This window comes from Ambystoma mexicanum, chromosome 3q (assembly GCF_040938575.1).
Source record: "Ambystoma mexicanum isolate Mex_15411 chromosome 3q, UKY_AmexF1_1, whole genome shotgun sequence".
NCBI lineage: Eukaryota > Metazoa > Chordata > Amphibia > Caudata > Ambystomatidae > Ambystoma > Ambystoma mexicanum.
The window spans coordinates 726,210,049-726,228,155 of NC_090926.1; positions in this window are offsets into that span (position 1 = coordinate 726,210,049).

Below are 18,107 nucleotides of genomic sequence, written 5' to 3' on the forward strand. Positions count from 1 at the left end.
TGGCAAAAGGAAGACTGTTTTAATGTCAATTATCTAAAACAGGGAGCATAACGGATATCAACGAAATCGCTTGATCCTCTTACTCAAAAATTCTTAGTAAAAACTGAGATCTTATAAGGAAAACTCATCATCAATGACATTTAATCTACATATGTACTAAAGCCATCCTACGTGGCAAACTACAAAAACCTACTTGTATGGATGATGAGTGAACACCTAAATTAATGATCCATACTAGTCTAAAAAAGTGTGAATATGTGATTGGTTACTTAACATCAGGTGGGGCAACAACTAACCCTCCCCTAAAAATGACCACTCTGAATGTCACTAAATACACAACGTCCCATTGGTTTACAAATCTATAGGACCCTTAATTACATGGTCCTCTACAATTGGTGGGCACTCTAACCTCGGTCAGTACGTTTTCACCTATGTCTAGCAGCAGGCAGGCTGGACATCCAGGTGCTGTTGAGGTCACCTTAATCATTGCTTCCCACCAATTAGCATATCAATCCATCATCACCACATCAGTGGTCTATTGTCAATTAGGCTTTTGAAGCTCTTTCTTGAGAGTGTTCTTAGCTCTGAGAAATGTAGGGAGTGAGAAGCACTGACTGCCTTCATGCGTAGGTGGGACCATTTCATTCGTCCAACTTGATGCTTCCTTGTGACTGGAGACCATGGAATCAAGCCTTTTTGTGCATGTAATACTATATTTTAATAGACCGCTGACGTCTTCCTTGTCATGTTCATGCCTTCTGAACAGGAGTTTTGTTCTTTCACACGATTTGTATCCAATGTCAATTCACTCCAGTTTGATAAGACCATGGCTTCTTGGTACACCCAGCCTCGTCTGCTGAGATTCACTTTGTAATTCAATCTGGTTTTTAACTGTGACACACGAAAAACGAGGCTTTCTTGCTACTGTTCAGCACTGCTATAATGCGTAGTGGAAACATCCATCCTTCACTTGTCCATATGCAAATATATATATATATATATATATATATATATATATATATATATATATATATATATATATATATATATATATATATATATATAGTACATAGACGCAGTAGCATCCATGTAGTTACAGTTAAGTTGGTGTTTCCATAGGAAGAGCATTTTTTGGGTGGCTTATAACTTCGCTCCCTCTGGACGAATCCTCACCAAACTTTGCAAAAGAAGTTTATGGCCCACTCTGAATTGTTCTGCAACGTTCGGAGAGGTTTGGTCCAGGGGGGGCAAAGTTATAGGGGAGGTCCCAAAACTTTTGCTTTTTCCCATAGACATAATGGGAAAAAACTTTGCGCACGCCTACAACCCAAACCGCTGGACGGATTTACACCAAATTTGCAGCAGGAGTGGGGGCTTGGTCCCAAAAGATTTTGCAAATTTGGTGTAAATCCATCCAGTAGTTCTTTATAAAATGACCAAAATGTAAGGCAAAAAAATGTGTGATATTTTGTGATATCTCCGTTCGCTTCGCGGACGGACTTCCCTGTTTGCTCCGCTGACAGTGCCCTGATTGGCCGAGCGGCTTGCGCGATGTCCACGGACATCTGACGTTTTCGCTGATTGGACAGCGTGGGGCGTGGAGTGCGTCAGATTTTTGGTGGCGCCCGCCATCTTGCATTCGCGGACGACTGTGGACAGCGAGGTGAAACTTGGTTTAAAAATTGTATTTAGTGGAGATGTTGGTGTGTAAGAGTGTTTGGGGAGGGTGGGGGAGAATGAGATAGGTGCAATGTTGTATTTTTTTATGTGCTAGATGCTTTTGTTGTGTTCGATTTGTCTGCGGACAACACGGCTGTTCTGAAATGTTCGTAAATAAACAGAATGGATTCGGTGTCAAGTTGAAAGTTTTCTAAGAAGATGCGTGGGGTCCTGGAATGTTCGCAGGGGGTGTCCTGAAGACGTTGTCTGTATTGTTCGTTGCAAGCTGAAAGTGTTCTAAGAACACTCGCGGTGTCCTGAAATGTTCGTACATAAAGAAAATGGGGGTGTCCTGATGACGCTGCCCGTATCATCCTCTGGCAAGTTGAATGTGTTCTAGGAACTTCCTTGTGTCCGCGGACATTAAAATGGTTGAAATGCTAGAATCTATGGGTGTGATATGCTGCAGTGCTTGTGGCCAGGGTATAGAATGTTTGGTGCATGGCCATTTGGCCATGCACCCAAGACTCTATGCCCTGACCACAACCACCGCAGCACATCACACTCATATGCCATTCACCCAAGAGTCTATGCCCTGCCCACAAGCACCGCAGCATATCACACTCATAGTGGCTTATAACTTTGGGTCAAAAACAAATTTATAAGGAACAATGTTATAAGCCACTATGGGTGTGATATGCTGCGATGGTTCTATTCATTATGTTATACTTACTATTTGGTTTAGTAACGGGAGTCCATGTTTCTCTTGTTCATTTCTGTGATAAAAGAAAATAGTATGTTAGTATTAGTATTTTATAAAGACTTATTACATTGTACAATCACAATTTTTTCTTTTTTTTTTACCCTCATATTTATTAGATGACAAACCAGAGTACTGTGCAATTTGCTCAGTTTCTGTGTTTGTTGCTAAAATCATTGGGTCTGTGGGAGAAAAAAAATCCATGTTGGATTAAAAAAAAAACCTTTTTCTGTTATGCTACAGTTTATTTGTTTGTTTGTTTTCAGTGTTTACTTGTTGTTTCTGGCTAATGCTTTATACATTGGATTGTTACAGTTTTTGGGAGCAGTAATATATTAGGTATTTGTTTGGATATTGTAAAATTTTGGAGCAGTAAGATACCAGTAGGCATATTCTAACTGTTTATTTTTTTATATAATTTTGTGGTATTGCTTTATCTATTTGGATATTTCTAAATTTTGGGACAGTTAGATACCAATTGGCGTATTCTAACTGTCTATTTTTTGCACTTACTTGGATATTTCTAAAGTTTGGGACAGTTATATACCATTTGGCATATTCTAACTGTATATTTTTTGCTCTATTTGAGTGGTATTAATTTATCTGATTAGTTTTTGTAGCATCTTTGGGCAGTTAGATTGCTTTTGGAATATTGTGACAGTTTATATTTTTTTACTACAAGTGTACTTAAGGTTTAAGTACAGTTTAGTTATCAAATTTTGGTTTTAAGAACATTAAATAAGCGTTTGTAAGATTTGCTGGTAATCTCTGCTTTAGAGTAACGGTACTATCATTACATTCAAACCATCCACATTTCTTTTTTATATATGCAGTGTAGTGCCCTGAGTTGGTTGTGGCTCCTGCATGGTAGATTATACCTATTGTTGTGAAGGTTTTCCTACCAAGTGATATTTTACAATGTGTGAATCCAGTCAGCTTGCAGTTCTTTTTGGTACCATCTGCATTGTAACGTAGAAGCATTAGTATTACGTATTTACTATGTGTTTGTATTACTAACGTGGAGCGATTATCTGAATTGCAGGTCGAACATAATCTATCGTGGTTTGCATTTTGTACAAGTTGCTGAAATGGAACAGATTCACAATTAGGTATTGATATATACAAAAAGCGCTCATTGGGGATTTGTTCTTGTGTCACATTGTTGCAGAGTGCATGTATGTTTCCACATGTATGAAATCTGGAAGATTTCATTTATAGGTATGTTTTTGTTTTCCAGTACTAATAGTAAGTACATTAGAAATTCTTGTGGATCTTCCTAACAATTTAAGATACCCCCTGATTTTTTGGGTAGTGTCGCTGTTGGCCGCATCTGTTCGCGGACATTCGAAGAGTCCGCGGACATCAAATTCAGTAGCTGGGGTTCAGTATGTTCTATGTTACATGTATATAAAGTCAGGGATATCATGGTTAAGCTGTGCTACTAAAAACCTATGAAATTCAGTAAGAAAACTTTGTTAAATGGACGTTATGGTTAAGTTACGCTACTAAAAACCTATGAAATTCAGTTAAATAACTTTGTTAAAGGGACGTTATGGTTAAGTTGCGCTACTAAAACCTATGAAATTCAGTAAAACAACTTTGCTAAAGGGATGTTACGGTTCCAAGTAAAACCGAAAAACCCCTGAAATTCGCCAGTTATGGTAAGTTAAACAACCATAACTCGCTCCACCACTGTGCACTGCTAAGACTAACACCCAGGACATCAAAGATGACATCACAAATGTTGGTTGGTAGTGACCCATTATCACCCAGTTTCTACAGATCACTACACCTTCTCCCCAGCCATCTGGCCTCTGGTGATAGCACAGTTCCCCAAAACTGCATCTGGCCTCTGTTCTTCCATCGATGAATATCTCCTGCAGTTTTTCCTGGAACTTCCAATTTTGATTTACTTCCCATCCGATTCCATCTCCTTTTACCCCAGGTTTTTCATATCTGATCACATGATTCTAAGTATGGATTCTGTTTCTTGTCTTTGTGTCTTGGATGTAGTCATCTTCATCTGGATCTGGGCATTCAGTTGCCCATTTGAGATAGGCTGTTCGACCCATAAACTGGCCTCTCGCGTTACAGAATGCTAAATGTAATATGCAATGTGCAGTCAGAACATCTATTAATGTGGCTATAAAGATCTTAGATTTCCCCATACTATATGACAGGAGTGCACAAATGAAGCATTCCTCCTTCAAAACTTCTTCCTACTTCTTTCATATGCTGATACCACATGTTATTTCCCAGGTGAGCTGTGCTGTCCAGGTAATTATTTAATCTGAAAGCATCCTCTTTGGTGCTTCTTTTAGGTCTCATCCTCTTCATGTGACCTTCTATGATCATAGCATGAAGTGTGTTAGCATAGCTCCTTCTGACTGGCTCTATTACAGGAAAATATATAAGTGCTCCCCGAGTAGGAGAAAGTTCAGAGTGTTTCATCCTCTCAACATATCATTTAGGCATGAAAATGTCTCACACAATCTCCATGTGCGACTGTCTTTTAGGGATCATTTTGGGTTATTTATCACAGGAACAGATGTGCTTGCATTGATTACTTGTATAGGCTCACCGTCTAACCACCTCTTGTCCTGTCTGTCTTGCCAGGCTTTTTTCTTGTGTCCAAACAGAGTTTCTAAGACACTTTTTGCATGTGAATGATTATTAGCGACACTTATCTCAAGTGCAGGCAATTTGTAATTTTTCTTTGGGACAGGATAGGGTCTTGGCTGCCTAGTAGTTGCCATGATTAAACCTTCCGTCTCCTCAGGAAGAGTCACAGGAGTCCTAGCTCCATGTACATCAAGGTAGTACAATGTCTGTACTCTAAGTGAAAGCAATATGATTATGAACGCAATGCAAGCGTAAATAACACAGAGGTATGTCAAAATACAGCATCTACTTTGTGGACAACGTGGACATCTCTGTGCATCTGGCAGTTTTATATTACTGCTGATAATACCGATTTGTATTGCCTAAGGAAAGAAAAAGTAATCTTTAATACATCAGCATTATGTAATGCTTCTGGAAGCTGCAGTCCTGACTCAGCAATTTCGTACTCAATCTGCTGTCTGTTTACTGAAGGATAAGAACAAACTCTCGATGTCTCCCTGAACCAGACTTTAACCAGACACAAATGTAGATGCCTCACCAGCAAGAAGAAAACAGCTCTGAGTATGTCTAGACCAGTTCAACAACATACACCAGTTCTCAGTCTACTCCTCGAATCTGCCTTAGACCAGACAACATGATGAATTTCTTTCAGCATGAAAAAAAGAGTTCTGTCTGACCCGCAACCTCTCAATCTTTCCCTCGAAGGAAAGTTGCAATCTGATCTCAGATTTCTCGCAGAATAGGCATTCACTTGCAGTATGACGCCTGCACATCAGTGTGTCTTCCAACAAGATGTGGGTACTCTTCAATCAGACGGTAGAAAACTCTACTGACAAGTCTGTGAGCATCATCAGCGGATAGGGCATTTTTCCTTGTCCAACTATACTATGGCAGCTGCAAAACTTGCTCGATGATTGCCGAGATTAGTTTTCTTACAATGGGACCATTTTTAGGATCTTGCAAGAAAACATGACTATTAGATGTTCTACACACAATAGCCAGATACGACCGCAGAACAAAGAGAAGAACTTCAAATACAATCCGTGAAACATCATTGGGAATCACCAAGGGCAAATCCAAACAGGAACTCAGTAAGGAATGAATTGGGGTACTGCACCCTCTTCCAATTGTTGAAAATTAACTAAGAATTTGGCATGTTTCTCTTCTTATCAAGGCTCAAAACATGCCTCAGACCGAAGTTAACAATGCTCCTGTGGCTTTAAGAACAAATATTTTTCTTTCACCCTGAGATGACAGCAAAGTGTGTGTGCATCAGCTTCCCTTAACCCTTTCAGAAATGGCTAAAAGAGGGTCCCGACCCAAGCCACAGTCCAATGAAATCTTTTCTTTACTCGACAGCTTCTGTGTCCTTCTTCTTTGTCATAGACCTTGTTTGCATTTTCTGAGGTTCTTCCCCAATGCTTGCTTCTGTAGGGGGTGTGGGCAGAGGGATTTCTCCAGTTTAAAGTTTGACATCACCTAAAAAAGTCCAAGCACGTCTGACTTGCATTCTGACTGCAGACGGCGTGACGTCCTCCACAATGAAAGGGCTGTTAAATCTCGGCTTGAGCCACTTCATCGTAAAATTATGGATTAGGACTGCATCACTGGGGAATAGTTGGAGAAGACATAATACTTGAACACGACTTGTTGAATCATCTCCTTCTGTGTTCTGTACTGCCCCACACCCTTTTCGCCGTAGCTGACCAGAAAAGCAGAGATACATGAGGTCATACATGTAAGATAATTACGTAACTTAATTCCTAATAATTCTGCAGTAGACTGAGAATCACTTCTCATTCTGGATGGAGGCGTGAGGCATGTCCTCATCCGTTTCCCTGTCACTATCTCATGGGGGTGAGATGGTGGTCTTAAACTGGTTGGTTCTGCAATGCATATAATGATAGTGGTAGGCAATGCGACCACCCTTTCTTCAAGGTCAGATTCAACTTGGCTATCCTTTCTTTAAGCAAGCCATTGAGCCATTCACATAACCCATTTCCTTGTGGATGATAGGCTTAAGAGAACTTGTGCTTTATACCAAGCAACAAGCTGATTTGCTCAAATGTTTGATTCACAACATGTTGGCCATTATCTGACCTCATTACTTCACATACTCCCCATCTGGGAAACACTTCCCACACTAAGAATTTGGCTGCACGGGTAGAGCCTGGGTGTGTACACGCACCAGACTCAATCCACCATGAGAACAGACAAACCACAACAATCATGTATCTATATCCATTACATACTTGCAGCATGTTAACATAGTCGATATGCAAATGCTGAAAGGGGCCAGTAGGTTTTGGAATAACTTCCCTAACTGTGTATAGTGTGTGCTCAGCCATATACTTTGACACACGATGCAGTTCACTACATAGAACGCAACATGCTCTAACAAATTTGGTACGAACCAATACTCTGCAATAGTTTCAGCAAGGTTCTCTCTTGTGGTGTGCAAGGGGTAGTGTAGCTGTTCTAGCGCCACCCTTAATAAGGCTGCAGGCATCACCAGTTTACCAGTGCTGTCTTGTCGTCACAATGCTTCAGAGGGGTTTAAAGAACACCCTTGTCATGGGTAGCAGGTCGTAGTTGGGGCAAGCTGGGTGGAGGCTTGGCAGGCCTGGCATAGGCACTCAAAGAACCCATAGCAAATTCCTCCTTTAATCCCTTCCTAGTCTTTGTAGCAAATTCCTGGTTACCACTTTCTGTTGCCAAGCAGGAAGTGCATGATGATGCATGAGCTCTCTAGTGTTTGGGTGTGGCTGGCTATATAAGCCACACCCAAGATTCTTCCAGTGCTTCGTGTTGCTGACTGTGAGCTGTTTCAGCAACACACTTGCCGTGCTCTGCATCAGCCAACATCGGCTTACCTGCTCCGGATCATCCTGTTTCTGCTTACCTGCTCCGGCTCATCCTGCTTCTGCTCACCTGCTTCGAATCATCCTACTTCTGCTTACCCGCTCTGGATCATTCAGCTTCAGCTTACCTGGTTCTTACTCCACGCTCGAGTCAAGAGGGGACTTCTACACCGGCACCTGTAAGAACAAAGAAGAACAGCGTTAACACGCGCACATCAGTAACGCTGCGCATACTCACTGAATCTTACTGCGACGCTGGAATCCAGATTAGTTGCACGAACGCACAAACCCCTGTAAGAAAGAAGAGACATTATTCATTGCGGTCGCTCCAATAACGTGGACACTTATTTCACTGCGCTCTCTCTACATGGTGCAAAACCACCAAGTCTCCAGTAGCGCTGACCGCGGACTCGAGGCGCTAATACCACATAATTTCTCCTGCACGGGAAAGGGAGAGACATTACCAGGTGCGCTCAAATTGAAAGCGCTTTGCAAACCTACCAGCAGCTAGCTTCTACACGCTGTGCTACTCGGCCACAAAAATACAGGCAAACAAAGACAATACGGACAATTTTGGACACTCAACATTCTCAGCGCAAAGTTCACTTGTGGGAAGGACTTTCTAGCCAGTGAAGAAACTGGCGCCTTTAACTCTCGGCCTCGCTGTAAAGGCATATAACAGCGTTTGGCATCTGAACTCAGCCTACAGACATTGGCACCAATCACATGAGTGAATTGCACCCCTGCAAATGCAGGATGGAGTGCACACCCTACTAAAGATCAAGGTAAGCCCATAGGGGACATCACAGCACACAGTAAAGAGAAGGGAAGGGCCCAGGGGAATCGGGTGGATTCAGGTCCCAGTGTACACCTTGTATTTGACAGGTATTCCTCCAGGTGAAACAGGGGAAGTGAAGACCCAGGGTCAAGGAAGGCTCGTCCATCGCTCCTGCAGAGACACAGGTGATTATGACAATGCCGTGGCCGCAGATGGATAAGGATAACTTAAGGTGTAAGCTCCCGAGTTTAACTTTTGCCACTGGCAAGTGGATACATAAGTTAGAAAAAATTATGGGAGGAAGCACATTAGCTATAGGGGACATTAAGGGTCTCCTGATCACCATACATGATGAGAGAGCTGATGACGTGTGGACAAGGGCTGGATATGCTGGTGTCACTCATGACTGCTGGATTAATTACTTTTTCTATAGTATATGAAATTTCTTGGGACCCTTTAAAGCAATGTGTCTAGTTGCCAGCCAGACCGAGTCTCCCACTTGATAATCTGGGGCTTTTTCGTTGATGGCGATCAGCGTTTCTTTTCTGTGTTTCTTTGGCTTGCTGTAGGTTCCTGCTGGCTTCTCTGGCTGCTTTCATGATGCTGGCAGGTAGACTCTTTACTGCAGGCATTTCAATCTTTTCTGGCGGATCGTAGACCGACATTCTGGGGTTTTGAGCATATATAGCAAAGAAGTGTGTTGCTTGGGTTGATGAATGTGTTGAGTTGTTGTAGGCATAATCTGCCATCCATAGAATTTCTGTCCAGCTTTGGCTTGTTTGGTGTAATAGACAGTGCAAATACTGTTCCATGGTCTGGCTCGTGTGCTCGGTTTGGCTGTCCGTTTGAGTGGGTGGTAGCAGAAGACAGACGGACTTCTACTCTTGCCAGGCACAACATTTTTTCCAAAAACGAGATACAAATTGGCTGCCTCTGTCTGAAACGATTATGGTAGCGAATCCATGTAACTTGACGATTTGGTCTAGAAAGACCTGCGCCATGGTCTGAGCTGAGGGAATACCTTTTAGAGCTATAAAATGGGCCCTTTTGGAGAAGAGGTCCACTACTTCGAGGATGGTATTATAACCTGAGTTAGGAGGTAGATCAGTGAAGAAGTCCATTTATACTGTGTACCAGGGCGCTGGCAGAATGGTGATTGGCTAAAGGAGGCCAGCTGGTTTTTGCCTGGATGTTTTCTATTGTGCACACACCTCATAGGTGCCTATGTAGGTGGCAATATCTTCTCTCCAAGTTGGCCACCAATAAGATTTGCTTACTTTCTTCATGGTTTTGGCTATACCCCGATGGCCTTCTAACAGTGAGTCATGGTAGTCTGATATGATTGCTTGTTGCAGATCCTTAGTTGGAACAGAGAGGCGTTGTTGGTAGTATGGTAGTTTGTCTTGAATGGTGAACTGATCTCCCTTCATGTCCCAAGCCAGTAGGTCTTTTCAGACATATTTTCTTTTATTGTTTCCTGCAGAATATTTAACAGAGATGGGCCGATGCAGAGGCCGAGAATTTTATGGCTGGGTATGATCTCCGCCGGGTTCGGGGCATTGTAGACTTCCTCTCCTGTGCCAATGCGGGATAACACATCCGCTTTCTCGTTCTTAACTCTGGGGCGGTAGGTGATTACAAAGTTGTATTCCATTAAGGATATGGGCCAACGGACGTGCCTAGAAGACTGAGCTGTTGCCGAGCGTAAGTATTGCAAGTTCTGATGATCTGTTATTATTGTGATGGTGTGTTTTGCTCTTAGTAAGTAATGTCACCATTCACACAATGCGCTTTTGATTGCTAGGAGTTCTTTCTCAGAAATTGCATAGTTTAATTATTCTGGGGAAAATTTCCTTGACCAAAAGGCAATGGGGTGAAGGCATCCAGTTTCAGGATTTTGTTGTGACAATACGTCCCTCATGGCAATGCTTGAAGTGTCTGTCTCCACGATGTACGGTAAAGCAGGCTGTGGGTGTTGCAGAATTGGGGCTGAAGTGAATTTTTCCTTGACAGCTCAGAAAGCTTCTTCCGCCGCTGGTGTCCATTCGAACTTTCAGTGTTTGCGCAGCAAGGACATTATTGGATGTGCAATATGTGAGAATGCTGGTATGAAGTATCGATAAAAGTTTGCAAACCCTAGGAAAACTCTGAACTCCCTTTACAGACATGGGTGTGGACCAAGTGAGGATTGCCTCCACTTTTCTATTGTCCATCTTGATCCCCTGCAGTGTCAGTACATATCCCAGAAAACTCCACCTCAGTGACGTGGAAGGAGCATTTTGCTAGCTTTGCGTACAGTTGGTTTTCACACAGTTTGTGGAGTACAGCTCGCACATGGGTTACGTGTTCTTGGGGAGTGGTGGAGTAGATCAGAATGTCATCGATGTAGATGACTGCGCAGACATCGAGGAGTTCCCGTAACACCTAATTCATAAAATGCTGGAACGCAGCCGGGCATTACAAAGCCCAAAGGGCATGACCTGGTATTCGTACAAGGCATAGCAGGTACTGAACGCAGTCTTCCACTCATCCCCTTTCTTCATGCGTACCAGGTGATATGCCCAGCGTAAATCTAGCTTGGTGAAAATCTTTGCTTGTCTCACCTGGTCTATGAGTACTGGTATCAGAGGTAATGGGTACTTATTTTTTATGGTGACTTGATTTAGGTCCCGGTAATCAATGCATGTTCTTAGGTCCCGCTCTTTCTTCGGTACGAAGAAGAGTTGAGAGGCGGCTGGTGACTTAGATGGTCTAATGAAGCCATTAGCCAGGTTTTGATCCAAGTAGGTGCGTAGATGAGTATTTTCTTCCTCGGTTAATGCATAAATGCGGCAGCACTGTACTAGTGCCCCTGGTTGCAGGTCAATCTGGCAGTCGTAAACTCGATGTGGTAGTGTATTAGCTTGCTCCTTCGCGAACACATCCTGGAACTCCTGGTATTCCTCTGGTAAAGTGCCCACCAAGCCTAAACCTGCTATCTTTTCCTGTGACGCTAACAATGGGCTTTCTTTGATCCCTTTGATGTCGTAACGAGAGGTGCATTCTGTGGAAAGGAGTAAGGTTCAAGCTCGCCAATCTATCTTTGGATTGTGCATCTCTAGCCATGGTATCCCAAGAATCATCTGGAATTGGGGTGACGCGTTAAGGTCGAATCTAATACCTTCTCTGTGGCCATCTTGGCAGATTACGGTGATGGTACACTGTTACTGGTCCCGAAAGGAGTTGAGTGCCATCCACAGCTGTCACGCTTTCTGCAGTGTCCTTACGGTGGAATGCTAATCCCAAGGTCTTTGTGGTATTTATGTGAAGGTAGTTCCCAATAGCCCCACTGTCTATGAAACCCTTGAGGGCCTGCATTCGGGTGGGCTGTGAAGGGTCTACCAAAACCACAGGAATACTGAAATGTGAGATCTGAGTGCTCCGCTCCTGGCTCGACAGACCGACCTCTACATCTGCCGGGTGTTGGAGTTTTCCGCTACCGCACCTGTGTTTTCCCCTGTGTTATCTAGTACCCCAATTGTCTTCCGTGGGAGTTTAATCATGAAATTCCAGAGGAAGTGACCAGATTGTCTGCAATATAAGCAGAGTTTTTCCTGACGCCTTTCTCCACCTTGGTGAGTGGTCCCCTGAGAACACCTGATTGCATGGGCTCTGAGTGTATTTCTGAGGCCTGTCGATGGAACGCTTCCTTTTGTCGGATATACGCTGGTCTATGCTCTGATCTGGTATGGTCGGCCTTGCGATCCTGTAACCGGTGGTCTAGTTGCATAGTTAGGTCAATGCATTCACTGCAATCTTCGGAAGGATTAACTACTTGCGCCAAGACATCTTTTAATTCTCCTCTCAGTCCTCGATAAAATAACGTTATTTGTTTATCCTCTTGCCAACCTGATTTGGCTATTAAACGATTGAATGTGGTGACATATGAGATAAGATCCTGACCCCCCTGTTGCAGTCCGATGGGCAATAGTTTTTCCAGTTCACGCTGAAAACCTGGGTAATTTCTCAGTAAAGGGTCATCCCTAAACACTAATGGGACAGACCAGTCTGCCGCGTGCCCTCCTAAATAGGAGAGGACAAAAGCTACTTTAGCTTGATCGTTGAGAAAGGTGTCTGGTTTGCATATGAAATGTAGCCGGCATTGATTCATGAACCCTCCAAATTTCTTTGAATCCCCACAGAAGCGTTCCGGGGGTGCTAAAGGGATGTTGCCTGGAAGCAATACCTGAACGGGTGTGGCTACAGGTGCCACGGTAGGTTGCCCCTGTGGAACTCCACCTGGTAGTGGTGCTAGACCAGCTTGGGTCTGTACTAGCTGTCTTGCCAAATCATCTGTTTTGTCCCTATTGACTACCAGTTCACGCCTTAAGGCATTTGTCTCTGAGCGGGCTGCATGCGCCTCGGCCCGTAGTTCACCTAACAATAGGGAAAGCTGGTCTACCTCGGAGGTTTCCATCACTCGGGCAGAGGTATTGAGGAAGGCTTTGTGTTCTGTCACACTCACCTCTGTCTCTGCAGGAGCGATGGATGAGCATCCCTTGACCCTGAGTCTTCACTTCCCCTGTTTCACCTGGAGGAATACCTGTCAAATACAAGGTGTACACTCAGACCTGAATGCACCCGATGCCCCTGGGCCCTTCCCTTCTCTTTACTGTGTGCTGTGATGTCCCCCTTTGGGCTTACCTTGATCTTTCGTAGGGTGTGCACTCCATCCTGCATTTGCAGGGGCGCGATTCACTCATGTGATTGGTGCCAATGTCTGTAGGCTGAGCTCACATGCCAAACGCTGTTTTATGCCTTCACAGCGAGGCCGAGAGTTCAAGGCGCCAGTTTCTTCACTGGCTGGAATGTCCTTCCCACAAGTGAATGTTGCGCAGAGAATGTCGAGTGTCCAAAATTGTCCGTATTGTCTTTGTTTGCCGGTATTTTTGTGGGTGAGTAGTGTTGCGTGTAGAAGCTAGGTGCTGGTAGGTTTGCGCAGCGCCTTCAATTTGAGCGCGCCTTGTAATATCTCTCCCTTTCCCTTGCAGGAGAAATTATGGGGTATTAGCGCTTCGAGTCTGGGTTCAGCAATAGTGGAGACTTTGTGGCTTTGCACTGCGTAGAGAGAGAGAGCGCAGCGAAATAAGTGTCCACCTTATTGGAACGAGCGCAATGAATAATGTCTCTTCTTTCTTACAGGGGTTTCTGCGCTTGTGCAACTAACCTGGATTCCAGTGTCGCGGGAAGATTCGGAGAGTATGCACAGCGTTACTGATGTGCGCGTGTTAACGCTGTTCTTATATTTTTCTTACAGGTGCCGGTGTAAAATTCCCCTCTTGACTGGAGATAACTGCGGCGTGGAGTAAGAACCAGGTAAACTGAAGCTGAATGATCCGGAGTGGGTAAGCAGGAGTAGGATGACCCGGAGCAGGTGAGCATAAGCAGGATGATCCGGATCAGGTAAGCAGAAACAGGATGATCTGGAGCAGGTAAGCAGAAACAGGATGATCCGGAGCAGGTAAGCAGATGCTGGCTGAACCAGAGCATGGCAAGTGTGTTGCTGGAAAAGCTCACAGTAAGAAACACAAAGCACTGGAAGAATCTTGGGTGTGGCGTATATAGCCAGCCACACCCAAACACTAGAGAGCTCATGAGTTATCATGATTTTCCTGTTTGGCAACAGGAAGTGGTAACCAGGAAGTTACTGCAAACACTAGGAAGGAATGAAAGGAGGGATTTGTTATGGGTTCTTTGTGTGCCTATGCCAGGTCTGCCAAGCCTCCACCCAGATTGCCCCAACTGCCTGATACCCATGACAGGTATATACTGTGGTGTGGCCCCTCCATTTTCCAACAAGGGAGACTGTGAAGCCCCAAACTAATTTTCATCTATCATTTGTCTGTCCACCAATGGGACAATATTCCTACATCGCCTTCTTCCTGGTAGCGTTCTTAATCTGCTCACATAAGGCTGCAACTCCCCCCCTCTCAACATGGAGTTTCCCTTTAGGTTGGTCTGACTGTGTCAATGGTTCCGAAACTATAGATATAGGTGTGTTTAAGTCTGGCCATCTGACTTCTTTCTCCAATTAAAAACATCCCTCAGGGCCACATACGTTCCCTCTCTCTTCCCCACGGAAGGTATCCTTGTATTCGTCTGACATTTTTTGTGCCCACCTCGTACAACTCGTCTCCTCATCTCTATTCAGAGTCAGTCTATCTAGAGACAGTTCTTTATGCTTCATATGACATGAGGTTCCCGCTGTATCGTACATCTGAGTGCTCTCAAGTCGATTATTTTTCCCTTTCCCTTTGATTCCTCCTGAGCTTTCATATCATGAAATACTTTATCGATCACTTCCCCAATGCTCCTTGTGTCAAACTTGTCTTCTTAATTTACTCTTGACGGGCCTGGTAATGACTGGTATTCTGGGAAGAATACCTCTATATCCTCCCATGCTACTTGTGGTTCAGGATCCCTTATCTCGTTTTCCAGGAGATCTAGATTGCGTGCTCTCTGCCTTCTTTTAAGTTCCATATCATTGTCAAATTCGCTTTGTTTCCTTGCTTCCTCTCTGTCTTCTTCTTTTTCTTCATATCCCTTCTCTCATTTGCCCTGCGTATCTTCTTGTCCTTACGTCTCTATAGTCTCTTATCCCTTAACTTCTGTTCCTCCTCTGTTCTTTTCCGTTATAGCCTTTCCTGCTCATCGATGGCTCTCTGTCTGTTATCTTGTTCATCTTTTTCTCAATCCTTTTCATCTTGCTCATCTTGATCTAACCTTTATCTTACATCCTCGATGCCTTTGCCATCGAGATTATGCAAAATCTAGCCACCCATCCATTCGTCCTGTAGAAGTACTATCTCATCAGCTTTATCTCTTTCTCCTTTCCATCTCTTTATTTCTCTTCCTATATCTAGAAATGCGCTTGCCCAATGACTTCTCTTTCATCTCGGGACTTTAGAGAATACATCTCTCTCAGTTTCTTTGTCTAGACCCTCATCACAACTTTGTGTAGGCAACTCAAATGCTGGGTTGCTATACCCCGTTGCTGCCTTAAGCTCCCTCAGTGTGTATAACACATCATCTTTCTTGTCTTCACCTTCTATTTCAGCTGGGGCGGGGGAGCAGTGGGCTCCTCACCCACCTCTTTGCATACATTAAGTATCCAATCTACAAGGAGGCAGTTCATCTCGCTCCTCCTGGTACATCTTCCTTCCAGAGTTCTAAGCTCGCTAGGTGCTTGTCTAGCTTTTTCCCTGTGTATGCTGCATGCAAATAAGTCGTCATGTGCTGAAGGACTGCCTTCGTTAGTGACCCTCCATGCGGCCACAGCATAAACATTTCGTCCGTGGTTCCTTTAACCCATTCTGCGCTGTACTGTCTAAGCTTGGGTGCATGTTTCGGCAACTGCTTTCAGAGATGCACAAGTGGAGTAATATCTTCCATTCTCGACTCTTCTATTCTTAACCTTTTTATCGCTCTCTTATTTGTATTAGCAGATTTAAAAAGTATGTTTCAGAAAAACAACATAATATGAGCGAGCACCAATCGTCACAAGCTCCAATCCTGTTAATCAGAATTTTTACTTTAATCATGCTAAAAAAACAACCATCAGGTTCAATTAAAAAAACAATAAATGTTTTCCATTTATGATGTCATCATTTTTAAAACCACATGTAACAAACAGACAAACTCGACTAGTCACATAAATCATCTACGATCTTCTAGAGAAAGAGTAAAGTTAGATTTTGGTTCCAGTAGCTAGGGGAGGTTTCTAGTCATTGTAAAAATCATTCCATAAACATGACATCCTTTTCTGTGATCCAATCAGCGAAGAGTAAGGCTGGAACTATGCTCTTGCCCAATCCTAGCATTATGGGTGTGGCTAGTAAGCGTGCCCCTACCATATACTTTAGTGATGTCATTTGGCATGATAAATAAGGGAACCAGACAGCACACACACACCCTGATTCCTAACTTTCTTCCTGATTTCCTGCGTTGCGTCCTGTTCCTGATTTCTTCATTCTGCTTGATCTTGATTATAGATTTAATTGCAAAGCCAAGGCCTATGCATTGCTGAACCCCTTTTCAGCTAGGCCTCAAATTCAGAAAATCCCACAAACCCAAGGGAAGCATCCTGATCCAATCTGGCTTGCTACTGCCAGATGCATGCCTGAAAACTCGCCATCCCACTGATCTCCAGTCGCCAGTAACCAGAAGGGCCAGTGCAGTCAAGTAACCAGAACATCCCAGATGATCCGGTTTCACGCGATTTGCCCAGCTGTCCTTGGTAAGACCCGATCCATGTGATGACCAGAACTCTTGACGGTCCAAAATCCTAAATTAAAGTTGACTGTAAGTATTAATAGGAAACATAGAAAACCATAGCATACCTTGCCTTGCCTTGTCGCATCCCAAATCTCTAAACCATTCTATCCTTACCTTAATAACTTCTAACATTGTCAGAATCCTTATTGCAATCCTGTCTTTGATTTATCTTGCTTAGCGCCATTTCTTTAGTCATTTTTATCTTGTGTAAATCTTAAATTATCCATCCTACTTTGAGTGATCCGACTGGTTCCTCCGGGGCAGGCGCTGGGGATCTGGTGTTGAAGTCATGAATCAACTCTAGAGATTACTTTGTCTCTCCTTGATATTCTGGCCAGAATGCTCTAGCATAGAGTAAAACTATAGTAAATATTTTCTTGTCCAAACTGAGTTTCTTTTCTGTTTTTCACTACCCGTTTTTCTAAAAACGCCTCTCATTCAACATTGCATCAGTTTAATAGCTAGAGACTTCATTTCAACTCTCTATTATACCTAAACCAGCTACATCCCAACCCAAAAACCCCACTCCAAATCATTTCATCCGTTTTGCTTAAAAACTGTTTGGTTAATTTTAGGTGGGGATCCATCTTTGTGCAAAGTTTTACATGTGCGATTGTTATTCTAAATTATTTTCAACCTTCCATTCAGATTCAAGGTGTTTACTTTTGCTCAAACTATCGCTCATGATTGTTAGTATCTTTCCAATCTTGCTCCCATAAGGATGTGTATTGATTTAAGGATTTTTGCACACATTCATTGTTTTACACATTTAAAGTGTAAGGTTTCAAATCCGTTTTTCTCTCTTGTTTGGGGAGGGAAGGCTGGATTCAATTTCTGTTTTGTATTCCTTATTCCTGATTACCTGCTGCTTCCTTCTATCTAGTTAGAATTGTTTATTTGTGGTTTGAGGAATAATGAAGGGGGGAATCTTAACTTAAATGCCATCTTTCCAACCAAGCCAAAAGTGTTCTTTTCTCTGGTGTTTTCTTATTTTGTGTTGCTAAAGAGTGGATTTAAGTGCTTACATACCTTCTTATCTGTTATTGTCACCACATTGGTGATTGCTGCTCCACATTCAAAAGTATATGTTTGATTTGAATTTTAAATAAATAAA